Source organism: Capricornis sumatraensis, chromosome 17 (genome assembly GCF_032405125.1).
Source record: "Capricornis sumatraensis isolate serow.1 chromosome 17, serow.2, whole genome shotgun sequence".
Classification (NCBI taxonomy): domain Eukaryota; kingdom Metazoa; phylum Chordata; class Mammalia; order Artiodactyla; family Bovidae; genus Capricornis; species Capricornis sumatraensis.
Window position 1 is genome coordinate 41,433,677 of NC_091085.1, and position 13,714 is coordinate 41,447,390.

Here is a 13,714-nt window from a genome sequence, read left to right on the forward strand (position 1 = left end):
TAACAGTTGTGACCAAATCCTTACTTATGTCAGACATAATGCTCTGCTTTGGAAATTCAACAAGCAAATTACAACTGGAAATAAGTTTGTTACATATACGTATTAATCATTCTAGAAGGTAGTGTGAGCAACTCAAATACGTTTCCTATAATTTGAAACTGAATTTCGAACACTGTGTGGGATATTTAAGAGTATTTGATAAGAACTTAATAACTTTAAATCACTTGAGAGAACTATTCTATAACATAAATTTTTATTAATATTATGCCTCCTACTGTCCAGTCTATAAAGGCAAACTTTGACAGACACAGAGACAAAATACACACTTCACATTAGTGTTCAAAACTGAATCTAAATTTCTCTGAACAAAACTGAATCTAAATTTCTCTGAATCATCTTTGGGTAATACATGTAGGAATGGAAGAAGCCAAGAGTTGGTCCTTGATTTCTACTTATTCCTCCAAGAAAATAAACATAAGCTATAAAAGCTCTCCTTTAGAACCACCCAGCATGTCATCTATCCCCTGGACATACAAATAAAGATAACCCAAATGTATGATTCCCCCCACAACTGAAATTCTTTTAGGTAAACATGACATATTTCACAATTCATTTATAAAGAATTACTTCTTGGTCAAAGGGTACAAATGTCCAGTCATAAGATAGCAAGTTCTGGGTATGTGATACTTAGCATGGTGTCTATAGTTAACAATACTGTAAGACATACTTTGAAACTATCTAGGAGAGTAAAACTTAAATATTCTCACCACACACACACACAAAATTAAACTGTGAAAAGCTGGATGTGTTAACATTGGGAATGTTAACATATTGTGAATCATGTTGCAATATATACATGTATCAAATCATCACACTGAACACCCTAAATACACAATGTTATGCTAATTGTCCCTCAATAAAGCTAGGAAAATTATTAATTACCTAATTTTTAAAGAATTATTTTATCATGGTCATCAGACAAACTTCCTTTTTAAAAGATTTCTCAAATACCATTTCTAAAGCCATATGAGTGAGAACCAGTCAAAGCTGAGAGAAGGGAGACATCTGACAACTCCTACCCTCAACCATGCTGCTATTTATGGAGAAACATACGAAGGCATCCTTTGTCAGAGTAGCTTTCTCTAGGTTTTGGACGTTTTTGCCAAAGAATCACTGAGATACAAATGTCACACAAATGAGTAAGACAGAGGATTTCCTTCTGAACACAATTGACAGAACAGGTGCTGGATAAAATGGAATTTATCCAACTGCCAAGGAAGGACGCACTTCACATTTGTCAAAGGTTACTCATGTTTCTCATCAAACACAAAGAAGCTGCTTGTGCCATAAATCAGAACATGTCAGAATCTGGAGAATGGCAAAGCGGGTTAGGAATGTGGACTTGGGAGACAACCATCAGGTTTAAATTCTAAATTTGCTACTAATTTGCTGTGTATTCTTGGGCACTTAACTTCTGTGGCCTCAGTTTCCTTATCTGTACATTAAGAATCATACTACTTACCTCTAGAGTAGTGGTTTACTCTACTAGAGTAGTAATGAGGATTAAAGGAATTAGTGTAGGTGAAGTACTTAGAACCCTGCCTGGAACAAACAGGTATTCAAAAATATTGGTTATTATTATCTCCTTTCCTAGAGCAATACAACATGAGGGGACCCATTAGCCAAAGTCTTCTTTCCCCAAAGACTGGTTATTTCATTTCTTGCAGTCGGTCTGTCTGATCTGGGCACGTCTATTCAGCTGGTTTTACCTTCATGAAGAGCTTTATTGTTTATTATGATTATTAAAATCACTGTTTGGCTTCATTGTCCCTTAATAGGCAAGGCACACAACTCTAAAACAATGTCCGGTTTATTTAGCCCAATCTCCGTTTTAATCTCCATTTCCACAGTGTTTTATGTTGATCAGGTCACAAGCAGCTACTGAGTATTCAGTCAGCCCTTAACACCCTGTAAGGCACAATGAGAAAACATTTCAGGGGCTTCTAGTCTTCTTAAGGAGACTAGATTTAATCACCTGAACTGATTATTGAACAGCCCCTTCAGCGCTGTCCTTGGTCACATACTCCTCATTTAACTTCCTCTACCATATTAGGTATAAGGACAGGTTCTTGCGTCCTCTGTTTTTCTCAGTCCTGGAACTTTTCCACCTCTACTATAAGCAAATTCAAGTTCAGTCACCCTCACTAGACCCTAGCTCAATAATATTTTGCTTCATCTTGGGAGTCCTTTCACACTTCCTAAAACTCCTCTAATAATGGGTATATGGAAGAAAATACAGGTTTTGCAATCCAGAGACTTGGATTTTAGTAAGTGAGTTTATTACCATTTAAGCCTCAATTTCCTTATCAGCAAAATGGGAATAATAATAACTTTATAGTGCTGTTGTAGAATTTAAATGAAAGTGTATGTAAAGTGTCTATATAGTACCTAGAACATTAAAGACATTCAATGACTTTCCTCAGGCCCTGCCATCTCTCCCATTAAAAACCCTCTTGGGTACCCCTTTATTGAGGAAACAGAAACATCTTGCATGAGTTGTGTCTTCCTTTGATTAAACTTTCAAAATTATGTTCCTATATTCCTCTCTTCTTTCTCTCCTGCCTTGGAGGAAGACACATCTCTCCCATCCAGAGCCAACCCCTCCATTCTCTCCCTAATGTGTTTAATGGGCATCATCAGCTTCTTATTTTGTGCCAGGAACATCCACAGTCCTAGTGATTCAGAGCTAAAAGACCTAGGCTTTGCCTTGAGGAGTTAGTCGGGAGGAGATGGTTGAGCAAACACAATGAGGTCTGCATTAGGAGGACTGGAAACTTAAGAGACCAACAAAACAAAACCAACCAAACAAAAAACCAGCCAGCAATGCAGTATGATTTTCTGTCCTTCCATCTTATCACACCAAAGACAAGACCACCTAAAAATGAAACTTCTGCCTTTTAGGGTCAACTCACCTGGATTCTGTTTGCAGTTTAGGAACACAGCAGATTTGCCAGTATCCTAAGTCACAGTGCGGGGTGGGGGGTGGGGGGTGTTGAGGGGGTTTCCCTGCTGGCTCAGATGGCAAACAATCTGCCTACAATGCAGGAGATCTGGGTTTGATCCCTGGGTCAGGAAGATCCCCTGGAGAAGGAAATATCTACCCACTCCAGTATTCTTGCCTGGAAAATTCCATGGACAGAGGAGCCATGGGGTGGCAAAGAGTCGAACACAACCAAGCAACCAACACATTCACTGTCATTTGTCAAGGCTCAGGGAGTCAGCACCTGTGGGCGCAAATGAACACTTTTGCCTTTCCAAGCCTGGACAGCCCACTCCACCCACCACTGTGCATTCCACTCTGATCTGTTCAGCAGTGACACTCATTCCTGCCTACATCATTGTCCCCTAAACACTTGCGTGCACACACGTGTGCACAAACACACTCCTGCAGGGACAAACTTCAGTAGTTACCTCAAACCTCACATCTACCCAGTTACACATCACATTCACTCCATTACTCATACACAGGAAATACTCATTCACACGTGCTTTCTCAGCCCCAAGCTGTTATCTCTGACATCTTCAGTCCTTTCTGTCTCCTGGCTTTTGATGCTCTGACTTCAAACAGCCACATGCCTGCCCCATCTAGTGTCTGCCATAGGAGCTGGGTGCCCTGTCCACCCCAGTCTTCTTCCGTTTCCTACCATAGTTCTTAAGTTTTCACAACTGCTGCCTCTACTTTCTCTCCTAAGCCATTCACAATGTGGCTTCTAACCCTATACTTTAGGAGAAGGCAATGGCACCCCACCCACTCCAGTACTCTTGCCTGGAAAATCCCATAGACGGAGGAGCCTGGTAGGCTGCAGTCCATGAGGTCGAGAAGAGTTGGACACGACTGAGCGACTTCATTTTCACTTTTCACTTTCATGCATTGGAGAAGGAAATGGCACCCCACTCTAGTGTTCTTGCCTGGAGAATCCCAGGGATGGTGGAGCCTGGTGGGCTGTCGTCTATGGGGTCGCACAGAATTGGACACGACTGAAGCAACTTAGCAGCAGCAGCAGCAGCAACCCTATACTTTGAAAAGCCAGCTATGGTCTTCCAGCTTATAAATGCAATGGTCTATTCACAAGCGTCCTTCTCTCCACAGCAAACCTCTCTGAGGTTTTTTTTCCTTTTTTTTTCTTGGTCTTTACTTGTACCATCCTCCTTTCTGCCACAGTTTTTTTTTTCCCCCTTTACTGAACAATGCTCACCTAGGTCCTACATATGTCTAATCTCTTTCCTTACTTTCTCCTTTTCTTTCCCATCTCAGAAAATGAGTACTTTCTGGAAATTTTCTGAAAGTCCAGTGGTTAGAAGTCTGTGTTCTCACTGCCAAGGGCCCAAGGTTCAATCCATGGTCAGGGAATTAAAATCATACAAGTCGTGTGGCGTGGCCGAAGAAAAAAAGAAAATGAGTACTTTCCCAAATCTAGTCCTCTAGTGCTTGGTGGGCTTCCCTTGTAGCTCAGCTGGTAAAAACTCCACCTGCAATGCAGGAAACCCCAGTTCGACTCCTGGGTTGGGAAGATCTTCTGGAGAAGGGATAGGCTACCCACTCCAGTATTCTTGGGCTTCCCTGGTATCTCAGCTGGTCCTTGTTGAGTAATCTTATTCTTTTCTAAGACTTCAACTAGCACTTAATATCATTTCCAAATGTGCCTTTCTAGCCAGGGCTCCCTCTGGAATTGAAATCCTGCTTCCCAAACCACTGATGAGATATTGACAATGAAATGAATTACAGTCATTTTAAACATCACATCTGAAAAAGCTCATTGTGTTGTGCTGTGCTTAGTTGTTCAGTCGTGTCCAACTCTTTGCGACCCCATAGACAGTAGCCCACCAGGCTCCTCTGTCCATAAGGACATCTATAAGCTGGGAAGCCCAGGTTATAGATATTTGTCTTTAGGTTTGGGGAAGCCATGGAAGATGTCTGGGCAGGGGGCTGATATTATCACATGGCGAGACTCATTTACATGAAATGTATGGGATAGGTACGGTGGGGGGTGGAATATTAAAGGCAGAGAAACTGGTTAGGAGACAGCTTCTATGTTCTAGGTGTGTGTCAAGGCCTTGATTAGGTGAAGAGAGTGAGAAGAAGAAAGTGAAGACAGATATGAGAGACAGTGGCAAGGAAATACTGATAGGATTTGGAAATTAAATGGTTATGAGGGAACAGATTGAAAAATGATTCTTAAGATTTCAAGTTCAATGAGCAGGAGAAACAGAGCAGCCAGGAGAAGGATCTGGGGTTTCGTATGTATGTGATGAGCTTTTTCCCTGGTGGCTTCCCTAGCAGCTCAGATGGTAAAGAATCCGCCTGCAATGCAGAGACCTGGGTTTGATCTCTGGGTTGGAAAGATTTCCTGGAGGAGGGCAGGGCAACCCACGCCAGCATTCTTGCCTGGAGAATCCCATGGACAAAGGAGCCTGGTGGGCTACAGTCCATGGAGGCACAAAGAGCTGAGCACGACTGAAGTGACTTAGCATGCACGCACCCTGGTGGCTCAGTGGTAAAGAATCTGCCTGCCAGTTCAGGAGAAATGGGTTTGATCCCTGGTCCAAGAAGGTCCCACATACCTCAGACCATTTGAGCCAGAGCACCACCACTGCTGAGCCTGTGCTCTGCACCCTGCGAGCGCAACTGCTGAAGCCCGCATGCCCTAGAGCCTGTGCTCCACAAGAGAAGCCATCGCAGTGAGAAGCCCCAGGCTTGGAAACCAGAGAGGAGCCCCTGCTTGCCGCGCCGCAGCTAGAGAAAAGCCTGCACGCAGCAACGCAAACCCAGCATGGCCAAAAACAAGTAAAGGAATAAAATTCTTTTTTAAAAACTATCTACAAGCAGGTCAGGAAGCAACAGTTAGAACTGGATGTGGAACAACAGACTGGTTGCAAATAGGAAAAGGAGCCTGTCAAGGCTGTATATTGTCACCCTGCTTATTTAACTTCTATGCAGAGTACATCATGAGAAACGCTGGACTGGAAGAAACACAGGCTGGAATCAAGATTGCCAGGAGAAATATCAACAACCTCAGATATGCAGATGACACCACCCTTATGGCAGAAAATGAAGAGGAACTAAAAAGCCTCTTGATGAAAGTAAAAGAGGAGAGTGAAAAAGTTGGCTTAAAGCTCAACATTCAGAAAACGAAGATCATGGCATCTGGTCCCATCACTTCATGGGAAATAGATGGGGAAACAGTGGAAACAGTATTAGACTTTATTTTGGGGGGCTCTAAAATCACTGCAGATGGTGATTGCAGCCATGAAATTAAAAGACACTTACTCCTTGGAAGGAAAGTTACGACCAACCTAGATGGCATATTAAAAAGCAGACATATTGCTTTGCCAACAAAGGTCCGTCTACTCAAGGCTATGGTTTTTCCAGTGGTCATGTATAGATGTGAGATTTGGATTGTGAAGAAGGCTGAGCGCTGAAGAATTGATGCTTTTGAACTATGGTGTTGGAGAAGACTCTTGAGAGTCCCTTGGACTGCAAGGAGATCCAACCAGTCCATTCTAAAGGAGATCAGTCCTGGGTGTTCATCGGAAGTACTGATGCTAAAGCTGAAACTCCAATACTTTGGCCACCTCATGTGAAGAGTTGACTCATTGGAAAAGACCCTGAGGCTGGGAGGGATTGGGGGCAGGAGAAGGTGACGACAGAGGATGAGATGGCTGGATGGCATAACTGACTCAATGGACATGAGTTTGAGTAAACTCCGGGAGTTGGTGATAGACAGGGAGGCCTGGCGTGCTGCAATTAATGGGGTGGCAAAGAGTCGGACAGGGCTGAGCAACTGAACTGAACTGAGGCTGATAATCAGAGCCTAACATGCTTTTTAAATTTCACCTCCCAAAGCTCTCCTTTCTGGTCAGAGTACTCCACAAGCCATGCTCCAAAACACTTCTGTGTCTTTGGTCTCTGTTCTCTAGAAGACAACATGCACTCCTTCACCACTTCCAGCCAAATACCCTTCATTTCTTCAAGACTTGTTTCAAGCCCAGTTCTCCTGATTCTAAGATCACTCCAACTTCCAGGGATCTCTGAAGCATTCTGAACCCTAGATTTCTGCCCCTCTACCACTCACCTCTTCACTTTTTTGGTTACTCCCCACGACGCAGATTACATTTTTATTTTTCTCTCTCGAGCCTGGAGGTATTTGAGGAAGAGTATCATGCTGTCCTTTAGGAAGATTACTCTTGGGGTGGTATGCAGGGGGTAGAGATGGGGGGCTTCAGGCAAGAAAACCAGCTAGTAACCTATCCCAGGGTCAAGATGGAAGGTGATGAGAAATGAAAAAAGATACACTGACTGAACAGTTGCCTTGTCAAGTGGATTTGGGAGCACAGTACAAAACGAAAGATAAAATACATTTGTATTACAAGAACACTATGAAGGCTTTATCTCACAAGAAACTATGTGGAAATTAGCAGGTTTTAGGAAAAAATTGTGAGAACATTAATGTGGGTCACTTGCTTTTGTGGTAGAAATCTGTTGATAATTGAACTTGATCATTTCAGCAGTGTTTCAGTGTGAACTCAAGCTTTTCCCCTCCTGCTGCTGCTGCTAAGTCACTTCAGTCGTGTCTGACTCTGTGCAACCCCATAGACAGCAGCCCACCAGGCTCCCCCGTCCCTGGGATTCTCCAGGCAAGAACACTGGAGTGGGTTGCCATTTCCTTCTCCAATGCATGAAAGTGAAAAGTGAAAGTGAAGTCCCTCAGTCGTGTCCAACTCTTAGCGACCCCATGGACTGCAGCCCACCAGGCCCTCCGTCCATGGGACTTTCTTCCCCTCCTGGTTAGCTTTAAAATGAATGCAGTATAATGGCAAATTATGTATTTAACTTTGGTTAGGATCTAATAAGAAATTCTTTGCTTATCACCTAGTAATTCCTGGGATGGGAAATTATAATTCAACCCAAGCACTGGAAAAAAGAGCTGATTTTTGAACATTATTTTTAAGTGACAATAAGCCTGAAGGTACAAGCCTTACACTATTCAAATTGTCTATATTCATTTAGTGCTTAATTCAGCATCCCCAAGCATAATTATCTGAAATTCTACTTTGGTAAATAGGCAAACCAAATTCCATCACTATGGTAGCTGGGGCTTCCTTGGTTATATTTCCCTCAGTTCTTTCATGTTAATAATTTTTTTCCTTACAAGTGAAATGTCAGTGCCACTGATTTTAGCATCCTGTTTTTGCAAGAGCTGATGTTTTATCAGAGCCCCTGTCTTATGAATTGAAACATTCAAGGGCATGTTAGCCCTGATGTCTGTAGCAATGAAATGCAATGCTACTGTACTTTTTTTCTTTCTTCTTTTCAGGTTTGCTGATTTTTGTGTTTATTTTCTCATGGTTTCAAAACTTACTCGACCAAATTCCCAAGTCTGGAGTTATTTTCTGCCACTGCAGTCACTGAAGCATAGTTTTGTTTTGTTTGCCATCCGGCACATCCTCCGGTTCCACGCAGAGGGGAAGAAGAAGAGAAGAAAGGGGGAGCAGGTGCAGAAGTTCTATTCACAAGGGCACTGACCCTCAGCAGGGGCGTGACCGGGTTTTAAAATAGGATTAGACACCCAAACAAGAAAAAGGTCACACTTGACATTTCCACTGGAAATACCAATGCAAATAGAGCTGATCCTAGGAACATTTTTCACACACACACACACACACACATACACACTCACAACTTTAGATAGGTCCAAGAAAAAAATGATGCATTCCCATGAATTATTTCTTTAAAAGCTCAAAAAAGCAACTATTGGAAACAAGTCTCAACGATAACAGCAAATATGAAACAAAAGACAAACTCGACAAATATTTTTTTCTCTTTCACTTTTTGGTATTTGTAAGGTTTGTTCTTCATCATGGGAAGAAAAGTAAGAATGGAGTTTGATGAGGGGAAAATGGCATAATGAGTTGGAAACTCATTTGCTTTTAAAAATTAAGTCCCTAATCATATCAATCCCATTTCCACCTGCAAATTGTCTTATTTGTCATCTGCATATTGTTGATAGATTAGCAACATTTTAGGTCTATTTTCTATTTGTATATTCAAAAGTAATTGACTAGAGCATTCAAGATCAAAATAAAATTTGGAGGTATCTGTAGGAGGAAATCTGGGAAAGATTGAGGGCAGGAGGAGAAGGGGGGAACAGAGGATGAGATGGTTGGATGGCATCACCAACTCAATGGACATGAGTGTGAGCAAACTGCAGGAGAGAGTAAACGACAGGGAAGCCTGGCATGCTCAGTCCATGGGATCGCAAAGAGTAGGACACGACTTAGCAACTGAACAACAAGCTACAAAGAAATCTGTCTCAAGCTGAATCAGGATCCACTAACATCTATTGAAGATTTCAAAATCATTCACCAAAAAGCAAATTGTTCACGGAACTCTTGGTGTTATTCTGAGGACTCATGTACCTTCCAGCTACAAAAATGTATGACTTCACTGATACAACTGAGACTGAGAAGTTGTGCCATAAACAATGCCCCCAAAAGTAAGCCAGACTGACATAGATTTATTTCCTAATATAAGGAATTCTTGAAGGAACAAGCAAATTCTAGAGATATTCAGGTATACAGTCATCCAAAGGCAATCCAAGGAAAATGGAGTCGCTATGTATACTCAGATCTTAAAATATTTGATGTATATTAAAGGAGTTCACCTATCCAGAAATTGTCTGTTCAGGGTCTTGAACATTTGCTTATGGAAAACATGTAAGCTGATTCTACCACAGAGAAACTAAAACCTTTTAAGTGAAGAACTGTCTTGATCTATATGGTAGGACACAGGGGAACAGCTGAGTCAGTAGTGCCAAATTTCATCCAATGACCACAGATTTTGAAAACTATCAGATTCAGAGGATGTCCTGGGCAGTTTTTTCTTGGTCAAAGTTATATAGAACTGCCACAGAGTCTAACTGGTACAAGATTATCTGTGTTAAAAAACTGAGTTTTTCAAAAAACCATAACAATATTGTAAAGTAATTATCCCCCAATTAAATAAATTAATTAAAACAAAACAAAACTGAGTTTCAACTGAAAGCAAAAGCAGAAAAAAGGAAAAAGCAACCCTCTCATGGGAAAAGGTATGGTTCCATTAAGCTATTTGAAATTATAAAATAAATTCAAGGACTCTCATAAATACCTAACTTAGCACCTAGGGACTCCATATCTTAATCTGAGAGAGCTTCTATAAACTGAAGCAGTATCCACAAAGTCTGGCTAAATTTAGCCTGGTACATGCCTTACCACATTCTCATCTCACACACTGAGTGTAATCACCTAAATTGCTCCTTTATTCTTCATGATTTCCAAGAACCTGTCATTGAGGAAAATATTCTTTATTAAAGATCAGCTTTAAGGTCACAACTGTGAGCAAGATTTTCTAAAAATCACATGTGGTATTCAGAATGTGTGGATATCAACTGTAATGGAGACCATGAAGAAAGTGAGAAATAGATTTTCATTTAAGCTGAATTTTGGAAAGCTTCTTTACTGAAATTATTGGGATTTACCTGTCAAGAGAAAGAATTTGTGCAAATTACCTTTAAAAATATTCTAAGAGCAGTATCTTATTTTACCTTTGCATGTGTGCCAAAATAATCTCACCTAAGTACTTATATGGCTAATACCACTGGGATCAATTAAGTGTTTAGCTGAAGATGCAATTTAAACTGAAATGTGACTTGGGAATGCTTGATGATCATATGATATAAAGCAGTTAAGGCAAAAATTCATAATTACAAGGATATCATTTATTTTTCTTCACTTAAGAGCTATAGGACTTGATGAGAAAAAGTAAGCCATGTCTTAGGAGATAAAGGGAAACCAGAACAAAAGGGATCAGATCAGTTAGTCACAACTCTTAGATTGCATGGAAAGGGAAGGGAATATTTTTAACTACTAAATATAATGTTCACTTGTTTGTCCAGTTACAAAAGTAGTACACACTGATTATGTAAACTTCGAAAAATATAAAACTTAAAATCGTAACATCTGTAAATAATTACTGTTTTGAGGCTTTTATTATGTATATGTTTATACACACAAATAAATCTAAATATTTCCATTGAAAGACCATTATTCTGCTTATATAATCCCATGCACTTTCCAGTCCATCTCTACGTATTAGCTCAGGATCAATTTTAGAGGAAATTATCAAGGTAAAATATATAAACATTTGTAGTATCTTGCTATCAAAGGTACAATTGCTTTCAAAAGGATTATCTATGTATACTGCCACAAGCAATGTATTTATTTTGCTAATAGCAAACATTAGATATTTAAATGTATTTAGTACATAAAACATATAGATATTAGGCACATAAATATTTTTAAACATGTCATTACTGCTTTAATTGCTATTTCTTTGACTAGTGAAGCTGAAAATTTTTGTTGGTAGAATAGTCATATTTCCTCTATGATTTATAATAGCCCTTTTAAAAGTATTTTTAACTAATCTATGATGGTAATGCTTTTTTCAAATATTTTCATCACTTTACTTACGCTTTTTGAACAAGTTTTCTAACTTATTACATTGCATTTACTACACTGCATTTATGCTTAGAAAGTCTATCCTCATCTCAAAATTAGTTAAATGCATGTTTTCTTCTAGAATTTTTATATTTATTCATCTAATATTTATTATAATTTATAGTAAACAAGTGAAACTCTGAACTTAATTTTTCTTCCAGATTGTTGGTTTGATCTCCCACCTGACTTGTCTTTTATCTAAGACTATTATTTTTTCCACAGACTTCACACTATTTTTTATCTACGTCTAAGACTTTAATTTTAAATCATGAACTATAGTTGTGAGTAATAAGGAACTTTTCCAGACCTCCCTGTTCTACTATTGGCCTGCTTGTCGATTCTTGTTTTGGTCACATGCTAATAAGTTTTCTCACTTTCTCTTAGGAGAGATATTTATCAAAAATATAAATCATGGACATTTTCACATGTTTAGTTTTCTAGATAAACTTTAGAATAGTATGTTCAAGTATCAGAAGAATGCTGTGCTGGTCCTGTGATAAGGAATGCATGAAATCTACAAGTTAATTTGAAAATAACTATCAACTTTACCATTTTCAATCTGTTCTTCCAGAAGCAAAATAAATCTTTACATTTTCCCAATGTTCTAGTAAAAATTTACTTTTATTGATCAAATCTTTTCCTTCATTATATCTTTCTTAGTTTTTGTTGCTGTTTTGCTTTTATTTTTGCTGCCAAATATAGAAGTTATTGATTTATCCCATAATTTTTCATTACTGATCTCCTACCTGAGTTATCTATAGAAACTTTCTACATTAAATGTTTCAGTTAATTCCCTTATATTTTATATTTTCATCATAAGTGACAATAACTTGTTCTTCTCCTTTTCTGTAAGTTAGACTTCTCATTTCTACTTTAAACAGAGGAATACTAAAAAAATGAGTTATATTCTTGCTGTGTTCCTGATTTTGCCTTTAGTTTTCCATTGTTAAATTTTACCTTGCTGTTTGGTTTAGGATGGACATTCTTTATCATTTGGGGTTCTTACAGAGTTAGGACTAGAACTCAGGTAAGTCCTCATGTGGTGTTAAGCAGTACTCACTTCATGATGGTATCTAACCACACCATCTGATTTATGCCAGGCCTAGGAACCTCACTTCACTTTAAAATACTTAAATTGTTTATGTAATTGAGGTCAGCCATATAAAACATGCCTGAATGAAAGAACTGAAAGGAGGAAAATTTGAACAACAGAAATTCAATTTCAAGGAGAGGTAGTACAGCTTCTGAGATTAAATCACAAAGGAGCCTCGCAAGGGGCTGGACTTAGTAACACTCTCTGAGGAAAAGGAGTGATGATGGTTCCACTACAAAAAGAAACTGTTCCTACATCAAATCCCTAGCTCATTTATTTTCTTTCTTCCTCGTAAAAAGCATTTTAAGATTATGAAAGTGCTTCACTGTATAGCTTCAGTCATATACCATGGACATATTAGTATTTTTGTTTCCCTGGTAAATTTTCCATTTTCTCTTTGACCCAGAGGGTAAAACATTTCGTTAACTGTAAAACATTCATTTTTGCACATGTTACAACTCACGTTGAGATGTGTGTGACAATCAAGGTGTCTTCTAAGACAATCCATTTTTTTTCATCTTTGGTTATTAGTTTTTAGTTTTATGGTGTAAGATCAGACAAGATGGACCCATTTGCTTTCTACTGGAAGAACTTATTGAGATTTTGTTTATTCTCAATCTTGAAAAATATTCCACATTTGAAAAGAAGTGTATTTTTTGTTTGAATTACATGGAGTTCAATAATTAGCTGTAAATTCAACTTTTCTATTAAATTTTCTATCTGCGTATTACCTACTTGATTTGTCATAACTAGAAACAAGTGTATTACCTTCCAGTATAATTATATTCACTGCTCTATATATTTCTAGTACTTTTTTTACTCTTTATACTGATTCGGATTCCTGTGATAATATCTGTGCAATTCAGTTTATTCAGGTTTATGACATCTTTTTCCATAGGGTGGGCTGTGCTTTTTATCAGTGACCCAAAACACCCATTTTGATTCTTCACTCTCCTCCACAGGTTTTGTACTGTTTGTAAACTCCCCCTGGATTTGAACAATAGGATGACTACAAGTCTTTTCCTTCAG